Here is an 11263-nt window from a genome sequence, read left to right on the forward strand (position 1 = left end):
GGAGGGGACGGAGGGGACGGAGGGGACGGAGGGGACGGAGGGGACGGGAGAAGTGGTTGAAAGAGGCAAGAATGGGGGAAGGGAGGGGAACTAGAGATAATGAAAAATCTGGGCTCTTTATGGTATCTGTGACTTCCTGAATTAACTGTTAAACAACCTACCACATGGTTTTACAGGCCCCATTGGGGAGGGGTGGGGGGGCGGAGAGGAATAAAAACTGCTGGACTGATGCCCATTTACTCCCTTTTCTGAGGGTTTGAGGTGAAGAAAGCAAGCAGGTGACATGGTCTATTTTCCTTGTAAATATGTTGACAATTAGGCCTATTTGTAAATAGCCAAATGACATGTGGTATGATCAAGAGCCCTACCATCTAGAATTCTCTTACCTAGATGTTCCCAAATAATTATTTACAGTAAATATATCCATAATCCCCAGATTTATGAGGCATGGATTCTTCAAAAATATTACTTAACACAGGGTCTGAAGTGGAGATACTTCATAGTCCAATCACTCCTTGCTTCTAAAATAATCTATGAACCTTCTCTTTTACTGTGCATGCCCCATGCAGGAAGCAAAGACCTGGGGAGCCACATATGATGTCCCAGACTTCTACCTCAGTTGTCTGCTCCTACTTGTTTTTCTCCTATGTTCTTGAAATTATTAGTAATTCTGACACTAGGTAAGACTCTTGATTCAGATTTACTAGTAGTATCCATGGTGTTGGCTCACCAATCCTATTACTAGGTTAAAAAATATATCTCACTTTTTGAGACATTTTGAATTGGGTCTTCCGCCTATCAATTAGGGTGCTGCCTAAAAAAAGCAGAACTGCAACGGCTAGTGAGAAAAGCAAAAGCATTAATGAAAAAACACATGCTAAAAAAGGAGAAAAGCAGCATGGAGAAACCTGGAACAGAAAGGTTCTAGCCAAGGATTTAATCAACAGTGGGATACCTGGGGGGCTCAGTCCTTTGAGCAACAAAGTCTTGATTTCTGCTCAGGTTACCATCTCATGGTTTTGAGTTCAACCCCCCATCAGGCTCTGTGCTGTTAGCTTGGGATTCTCTCTCTCTCCTTCTCTCTGCCCCTCCCCTGCTCATGTGCTCTCTCAAAATAAACTTTAAAATAATTTAAATATTAAAGGAACTTAGTGACTAGTAAGAAGATATTGTTAATTAGCACAATAACCATGCCGATGTCCAGCCAAAAAGCACAGTGTTTTTCTCTAGTTCACACAGATGGGTACCTACTGCCTTACCCAGAGATCATCAGACAACATCTGGATACTTGACAAAAGGCAGGTCCATCAGATACTCCTTGTGAAACTTTAAATGAGGCTAAGTCTGCAACCAGTCTGTGCATTTCTGGCCATGTGCCATGCCAATACAGGAACTATAGGAAGGACACTATTTTCCCCTTAGGGGACTTAGCCGAGAATATGGATATACTGAAATTAAAACCAAGTATGCCATGAGAAGGAGAAATCAGAGATGGAAAGACAGATCAAGAAGCTTTGGGTTGGTTTTCATTTCATACATTTCCATGCTTCTAATACAACTATACACATTTATGCACAACAAAAACATAGTTAGATGTGACCGAGTTAGTTCCGTCTACTTTCAATTCTCCTCAACCAGCCTTTTAGTTTTCCCTATTAAGCACTCATTTTAAAAAGTCATTTCAACCATGACATTGGAGGCTTGACATCTGAGGTGATTTTCCTGGGAATGGAAATTAGTCGACCAGGCAATTTCTTCTTACCGCTACGGCTAATTTCTGTTTGCATGAGCTAGTCCATGCAGAATATTCTGATTCAGAAATCAAATACATATAGACAAATAAACCAGGGCCAGGTTGTGAATACATCTTTAACCATATTTGCACAGTATCACAAATGCAAATACGGGTTTCCAATATTGGAAAAATGAAGAAATGACAAGTTTTCTATGTAAGAATATTCTGACCGTGTGTGTGTGTGTGTGTGTGTGTGTGTGTGTGAGAGAGAGGGAGAGAGAGAGAGAGAGAGAAATTGAGATTTAAGTAGCTCTTTAAGTGGGAAGAATAATGCTAGAAGCTGCAAATAAAGACAGAAGAAGCATCAAGATGATAGAGTAGTTGCTTCTAAGATCAAATACTGTGGTTTTGCAAACTCATTTTATTGCATTAAAATAGACTTTAGCTTTACTCGATATCGGGGAAGTAACACAATGTCCTCTATCAGCCCTTCATTTATCTCGTTACTAGAGAAAATTACTTATCAGACTCTTTGGGTTCTATTTTGCATAAATTTCCAACGTTAGAGAAATACACTGGAGCTCCAGGTCCATGCCTGATCTACAAGTTAATGCTAGTTCCTTCAAAGACGGACATAATAAGAAGGCCAACTAGTCAAGTATTTTAATTATGACCTAAAATAAAGGGTAAAGCCACAAAATTCCCAGAAAAATGTATTTTAAATAAATAGAGTGATAGAAAAGAGGCAAGAGGCCCAAAATGGAGTCACTTGTGCTAAGCTCCTAGGAGCTAACCAAGATTTAATACTTAACCAGGTTGTGAATACATCTAATTGCAGTTTCAGTCTCTCCCAGGAATGTAACCCAGAAACTGTCAATCTGGAATTACTTGTTCAGCACTAGTGAGGTAAGTCTACAAAACAGACGCCTTCCATCCCCCACAGGAAGCTGACCTTGACTGAAGCAATCTGCTCTTTACTAGAAACTTCCTTTTCCTTCCTCCTTCTGCCTAAAAAAAGCTTTTTATTTTATAAAGCTCTTCAAAGCTCCTTTTATCTGCTGCTCGATTCATGAATCGTTGAATAAAGCCAGTAATGTCTTTATAATTTATTCAGTGTTAATTTTTTTTTTAAAGTAAAATCGAAAAATAGAAAACCTCATCAAGTGAATGCAGAAAGTAAGTAATATAGACAGAAACTAATGTGTTGGATGTTGACCCTTTGGTTTTGAGTAATGCAACTGAAGTAGTCACTATGTTGTATTTCTATTTTAGTGCAACATGACAAAAGAGATCCAGCCTATACATTGTTTTAGAAAAATACGAATACTCATTATTTGATGTTATTATCTACAGAACAGCTCAAACACAGCTAATAACAGTCTACTCTTTTGTTCTGTTAGCTCCCAATATTACTGGACAATGACAGAAGTATAGAGTGGAATTAACCAGTGAGAGTGACATTAGACACCCGTCACGTCTGATTTAACAGTATACATTTTAGTTCAACAAAATGTATGACAGTTACACATGAAATGCTTGAAATCATTAACTCTAATTTTAAGCTACATTTATTTGGGCAAATACACTGAATAATTTATCAAACAACCTTTTAAAAGAAGACCTGGATGAGGGCTCCATGTTTGTAACTTATATACCAAGATCAACATACAAGCATAAGTTTAATAGTTATTCTTTAACAGGGTGGCCTGAACATGCAAGGACCTCACCCCCAGTTTTATTCTGCCCCTTTTCTAAATTTTACCTTAACCTTTCTCTGGTTCTGAACAGTTATCCAATGTTCATCCATACATTCTGAAATTTGATTTTAAGAGGCTTACATTTTTTATACAGACTACTAGTACCAGAATCGTTTTAATGTTTTAACGGTGTCATTTAGGGATCCCCAGAAAAATTTCAAGACAGATTTAGCTTGTAAGAACTTTGGTTATTTTGTAGACTTCATATCAATCAGCCACAAATAAAAGGTACAACCTAGTTGAAATAATTTCCTAAAACATGCAAAGTTCAAAACCATTAAGTAAACTACAATGAAAAAATCCTTCTCCCTAGAGCATTTCAAAATTCCATTCCAATTTCCACTTCTTCCCACCACAGTAATTAGCCATCCATGTATCAGGACACAGAAAGTAGGAAGAGAACACACACCAGGGGACATAGTGCAGTAGCCCACACTATAGAAACCTTTGGTCTTTGTCTTGGTTAAGTTCCTTCTATCTACTGATGACCTCTAGCAATCTTCAGACACTTGTTCCATGAGGTCTTAAACATCCCGTCTTTGACCCACATCTTTGGATTGGATTTCTTGTCCATCAGTAAGTCAGCTGAAACATACTCACCTAAGATCTGCTAAGACAGGGAGAGAAAAATATACCTAAGTAGTTGTAGGGGCCCAGGGCAGGCAGCCCCAAGATAGCAACTTTGACATCAAGATTATTCTGAGCTGAAGGTAATCGAGACCCTAGGGGCCCAAGAGAAACTTTTGCAGCTCCCTTCACCACAATAAACCATCTAAGTTGGGGATCTTTCCCAGAAGAAGGGTATTAGCGGAGATAAATTTTATCTGAGGGGCCCATCTGTCTGGCAGGGCCAACACCTAATTACCAAACATCTGCTCTTCTCATCACATTGTGAGGTACATTCCTTTTCTCTGAAATCCCAGGCCCCTACCCCCTTTCTCCTTAGCTCAGGATGACATATACAACCTCATGTTGCCAGTCCTTGGATTTTCTATGTTTGTGTGGACTCCCTGTATCTATGCTATTAAATTCTATTTTCTCCGGCTAATCTGTTTTCTGTCAATGTGATTCTTAGTCTAGTTATACGGACACTTGAAGGGTAATTCTCACTGCCTAACATAGTTAGAAGCACAGGCTTTCACTGCCTGACTTTGAATCCAGGCTCTGTAACCTAACAGGTATGAGACCTTAGACAAATGATTTATTTGCTCTGCGCCACAATTATTTCCTTGCATATCAAGAAGAAAATAGTATTTCCATCCTATGTGACAAATTACTTAATATTGGTCAAGTACTGTGAAAAGTACCTGACAAGTTATTATGATAACAATATGAAAGCTATTTATAAGAAGGGAATGAAGATCATCAAGTGGTAGGTGTATTGGTACACATCAGGGACAGAGTGTCATTTAAAGAGCTTTCTGCTATGTATTACTATTCATTTAATGCTGAAATACAGATACCAAAATCGGTCTTTGGAGAGATGCTTTCCTTGTGCTGGGAGGTAATGCCTTGATACCTGTTGGCCAATCACATGTTCAAATTAAGTATCTATATACCAACAAAAGAAAGCCACCAGTTATTGGCCCAATAATCTAATATGGACTACTTCTGACTGATGTATTAAGTACATTGGTAAAAAGAAATTGTGAACTCAATCATCGGTTTCCATCGGTTAAAGCCAGAGAAAACTATTATTTTTGTTTGTTTGCATAAAGCCAAGAAGTCATCCAAATATGAAATGGGAGAACAGGCCTGAGCCACAGGTACTGCCCTGAAGGCTAAGAGGAGAGCCCTTGGTGATGGGGTATGGCCAAATGACTTTAGCAGGACAACTCAGGTCCCTCACACTACATGTTCTTATCCCATGCCGTTATTACCTTCGGTTGTTCTCCAATCTGCAGCCAACAATACAGCCAGGTGTTAGCTTTAACAGGAGGTAAACAAAGAGAGCCTATTTCCATGCTCAGAGCAAAGCATTTTGGGGGGAAAAAATACAGCAATCTAGAGATACAGTTACAAGAAGCAAAAATATGGCTGACAGTGAAGCTTGGAGAGCAGCAGACTGGAAAAAGGACAAGTAACAAGCAAGATGGATCTGTTAGAATCCTGCATATGTCTGAGATTTACTAAGGGAGAATAAAGTAATCAGAGACAGGAAGTAGACTTCCTGCAATCCTATGGCTAGGGAACAGATGGTAGGGTCCTTTCTTTTGAGTACTGAATGTAAGATGTCCCCCAAGGGTAGAGGAATTGAGGACACTTCTCCATGTTTGTTTGTTTTTTGTTTTTTTTTTTTAATGAAAATGAAATTAAGAACAAATTTGTTTGAATGAAGAATGAAGATGTGTCAAGATGTGATCTCACCTTTTTTAGTATTCTTTTTAATATTTATTTTTGGGGGCGCCTGGGTGGCGCAGTCGGTTAAGCGTCCGACTTCAGCCAGGTCACCATCTCGCGGTCCGTGAGTTCGAGCCCCGCGTCGGGCTCTGGGCTGATGGCTCGGAGCCTGGAGCCTGTTTCCGATTCTGTGTCTCCCTCTCTCTCTGCCCCTCCCCCGTTCATGCTCTGTCTCTGTCCCAAAAATAAATAAATGTTGGAAAAAAAAAAAAAGAAACTTAGCTTTAAAAAAAAAAAAAAATTTATTTTTGAAAGGGGGAGGGCCAGAGAGAGAGGGAGACATAGAATATGAAACAGGCTCCAAGCTCTGAGCTGTCACCACAGAGCCTATGTGAAGCTCACACTCATCAGCTGTGAGATTATGACCGGAGCTAAAGTAGGACACTTAACCGAGTGAGGCACCCAGGTGCCCTGTCATCTTCAAAGAACTCAGTAGGCTCAGATGCTGAGAAGCCCCACTGGGGACTTAAACACACAGAAAGAAGCACCATCTATCAAGGGAACATTTACACTATCAATACCAAGTCTGTGAGGACTATCTGAGGGTGTTTAGTCTGGGTGTGGGGACTCTGCTGACCTAAGGAGCTCTCCCAATACTTTGGGGCAGTTAGCTCCCGTCATGGTTAAAATTGTTGTTTCAGCTACAGTGGTGAAAGCCAAGTTTTGCCCCAGAAGATGATCATCTCGCCCATCAACACCACTGCCACCATCCCCCAGCAACACTTCCAGGAAAAAGAGGGCTTTTACTTTTGCGCTGGTAGCTGGACATCAGCTCTCAAGTGGCTAAGCCATCTCTCCCAAGTAGCAACTTGTATAAAGGTACACCAAAAAATTTAGACTCCATTCCTTCCATGCCCACCCTCACCTGCAATAATAGTGTAATTAATCTATCACTGATTTGGAGGATGTTATTTCTTTATTGGCTTATTCAGAGACATCATCCTGTGTGGTGTCTGGCTTGTGAAATTCTCACAGTGAACTTGTGTTAAACTGCCAGCAAAGACAAATTCAGTGTCTGAACATAATTTTGCCTCCCCAAAACACACATGAAAAAAGACAAAGAAATGCATAATGGAAAGCTACTATAATGTTTTTGTGAATTTTCACACCGCACAAACCCACAACACATGGCAAATGCGACATAACCAAATCACAGTTAAAGATGAATTGTATTCACATCACTCATAATCTGAGTTTTTCTGTATCACTACATTTTAGAGAATAACAAATTAATGTAACGAGTAAAAAATAAATTACGAGAATGAAGAAACATTTAGAAAATCATCCAAATGGAGTATCCTTGTACAGATATGCAGCATGAGAAAATAAGAAACAAGTTTGTATTTCCCCATTACATAATCTTCCAAAGGAATTACAAAATAAGAAAATCAACATCTGAGTATCACTGAAAGGATAAAAATACTATGAACTCAGTTTTAATTTTAAAAACATCTGATTGGGGGCACCTGGGTGGCTGAGTTGATTAGGTGACAGACTCTACATTCTGGGTCCAGTCTTGATCTCACAGTTCATGAGTTCAAGCCCCAAGTCAGGCTCTGCACTGACAGGGTGGAGCCTGCTTGGGATTCTCCCACTCACTCTCTCGCTCCGTCAAAAATAAATAAACCAACTTCTAAAAAATAAAAATGTGATTAAACGTACATGTTTAACATCCTTCCTCAAATGCAATTAGACCGATCGTAAAAGAAAAAAAAACATGCCAAATACTACAAAGGACATGAAGCCAAATAATAGAAAATAGAAAATATATTAAGATACCCACAAAATCTGAGAGCCAAAAACAACTGTTTAATAGAATTACCAAGGGAAAACAGAAAAGTAACAAGTGATTCTCTGACTGGGAGGCAGCATGAGTAACTAAAATGACACCAAGAATCAAACTAATTTATACCAAAGAAGTCTCCGGAATTTGAGGAAAGTTGAACACTGAAACTATGGACATGAATGGATGAGGTTGAAAGATGATGGTTTCTTTGTGTGCATTAGGATCACCTCAGTCTCAGATCCCTTTTCCAACTTCATACCCATCAAGACAAGACAGGAGGTTACTTCTCTGGTAATGTTGACATACAGAGCATCTAGGGGCAGGAAACTGACCACACTATTGAAGAACATACAAGTAATGAACTGAAAACAGGACGAGGATATAAATTATAACTCAAAGACCGAACCACCAGTCTCCTCTCCCAGTTGTAGCCACAACTCTAGCAGCAAGAATTCTATCCATACCCTTGATCCTGTAGCAGGAAACCAAAGGTTTCCCTCTGGGTCAGCGGACGTCCACCAAGAGAAGACCTCAACGTACAGACATTTGGGGACCTTCTGGAGAAATAGCTACACCCCATCACTCTACAGTACAGCAGACCTGTTGAGGATACCCGTGTATATATATGGAGATACTCATTAATAGGTAGGTCTTCTTGTCTTAAACTTAAGTAGGCTGTCAAAGAAAAACAAATTTGAGGAGTCTCAACTTGAAACAATGATCAAATCGCTCGTCAAAATAAGTTAAATATACTTGTAGTAGCAAAGGCCATGCAAATGTGAAGGATGCCTTAAAATTGTTTCTAATACAAGGAGAGAGATCCAAGAAAATATTAGGTAACAGGGAAAGAGCCTAAGAGTATAAAATGCTATGTTGAGAAAGCTAAAGTACTTCTTGGGCATTACAAATATGATAGCAAAAATAAGAACAAAACCAATAGAAAATTGAAGAGGTAAATAGGAGGATGCTGCTTGGGTTATAGTATCAGAAGATGGATGGAAAATAGCAGGTAGTCAGTAATGCAATTTCCAAATGTAAAGGCGGAAATGTGAAGCAGGTAATGTGCTAAGAATATAGGTGAATTGCCATGAGCTTACCAAGAGCCTATGTTTGTAGAAGCAAAGTGGCCAAAAGGGTCTGGTGCCATCAACAGAGGAGAATCACTTCAAGGCAGAAAAGCATGACATTTCAGGACACTGGGAATAAAAGTTACAACCATAAGGAGATAATCATAAATCCAATCCGTTTCTTCTCAAGTTATGGCTTCTATCTAACTTCTGTGCTTCCTCACAAAATGTAAGAGTAAGCATCAAATTTTTAAGAAGTGGTCTTGTTAAAATATTTCTGGAAGATTAAGATAAACCTAACATCTCCAATTTTATGATTCCATAGAACTGCTACAACATAATTCAGAATTTTATAGTTAATCCTACCTAAAACAAAATACCTCTTAACAGCCTATGTCCAAGGCAGTATTTTTACCACAGTCCTTTTCCTCTACTTCTTAGTCTGTGACAAAGCAGATACCAAAGACACATAAAATTACATTTTCTCTAGTGGGAAAATGCAGCCTGTTCTGTTTTGCATTTTTACTTCACTATTTTGAAATCTAGGTATGTACAGGTTTTCTCCTAATAACACTACCAAATTTTCATTCCTTAATTACTTTGAGTTCGTAAATTTAATTTTGCTTCCATCAGTTTAAGAAAAGTTTGCCTTTTTCCTCAAGTTCAAAAATACTTTTTTTTGCAATATATCCCTCGAACAGATGACCACCACTATCAGTTCCCTGTGAGAAGCTTCCCCAACTATAGAAAGCTTATACTTTTCTTCAAGTAACAAGCACATGAAAAATGTAATTAAACATGTATACTAATACTTAACTGTACCGAAATACACGTGGCAACCTTCCAGATAAGTCAAAGACCTGGCTTTATCAAAATAAAGCTTAAATGGAATGGTTCAGCTACAAGAAACCTATTTTCCAAACCCTACATCTAGATGCATGGTGTGACAGTAGGAATGACCATTTAAGATGGGATTTATCCCAGGGAACATTTAGGAAGTGTAATTACCCAATCTGTAGCTAGGATGCAGGCTCACAGATAGGTTCTCAAAGAAGTCATTTTTAATAGTGAAGACTTTCAGCAGTCTAAAAAGTGTTAAGGGATCCAGGAAAAAAATAAAGACAGAACTCCTGGGTTCAAGGAGTTTTCTTATCATAAGCTCCAGATGTCTTCATTCTCAGGCCTGGGACTTGGTCATCTCTTTGTGCGATCGCATCAGGATGAAGACAGAAACAAGTTTATAGAGAAAAGAAGTGCCAGGGTAATGGCTCTGCAGCCAGATAATGCAATGATATCAAGTCATGTTCACAGTGCACAAGGAGACACGTCTTCTCAAATAGGGATTCTAATCCCACTGGGCTTTGCTGGGTGTGAATTTAACCTTTAGAATTACAAGTGATGAACCCCTGGAAACGAACTAATGCTTTGTGTAAACTACAGACAACAGATGGGAGTGTGTTCCAGGCAGCGCATTTAAATATAAAGACCATTTTGTACCTGCGAAAGCAGCTCTGCTGCCTCTGAGGATAAATCTGAGTTGAACAAATCCAATGAAGTTCCCCCACTACACGGCTCCAGTTCAGAAGAGACAAGTACTTCTGTGGTTTCCAAACATTCACATTATCACTGAAACGAGCAGCGTGCACTTGGTCCGCCATCAAGGATAGCTATTTTCTATTCTACACGTGTTCAACTGGGTTTTTATGGAGCTGCAAAGAACTTGTACATTGTTTCATCACCCAATTACAGATTTGTACCATTTTCATACTGATGATTAGCAATAGACAGTTCAAAAAGCCTTCATTTCAGTAATTTTTGTTCACCTTTGTATTTAAAAGGCTAATTTTAGATAGGTGAGAAAATAATGCTTTCCTAGGTATAATCATAATTTTTAAACTTTTTATTGTAGTAAAATATACCTAAGATTTATCATCTTAACCATTTTTAACTGTACAGTTCACTATTCAGTACATTCATATTGTGCAACCATCACCATCATCCATCTCAATGGCTCTTGTCATTTGGCAAAACTGAAACTATATACCCATTAAATACCTTTCCATTCCTTCTCCTCAACCCTGGCAGTCAGCATTCTACTTTTTGTCTGGAGGATTCTGACTACTCAGTGTTCATCACTTAAGTAGAATAGTGCTTTTTTTTTTTGGCTTATTTCACTTCACAAGGTCCCCTCAGTTAATCCGTGTTGTACCATGTGTCAGAATTTCCTTCCTTTTTTAAGGCTGAATAATTCCACCACAAAGCCAACTATGCACTTGCCCTATTCAATGGCCAAGTGGTTTGCTGCCATGTTTTAGCTATTATGAGTAATGTTATGAACATGAACAATAGCCAAATTATGGAAAGAGCCTAAATGTCCATCAACAGATGAATGGATAAAGAAATTGTGGTTTATATACACAATGGAATACTACTTGGCAATAAGAAAGAATGAAATACAGCCTTTGTAGCAACATGGATCAAACTGGAGAGTGTTATGCTAAGTGAAGTAAGTCATACA

Source organism: Herpailurus yagouaroundi, unplaced genomic scaffold (assembly GCF_014898765.1).
Source record: "Herpailurus yagouaroundi ecotype Mexico unplaced genomic scaffold, PumYag 67793, whole genome shotgun sequence".
Lineage (NCBI taxonomy): Eukaryota > Metazoa > Chordata > Mammalia > Carnivora > Felidae > Herpailurus > Herpailurus yagouaroundi.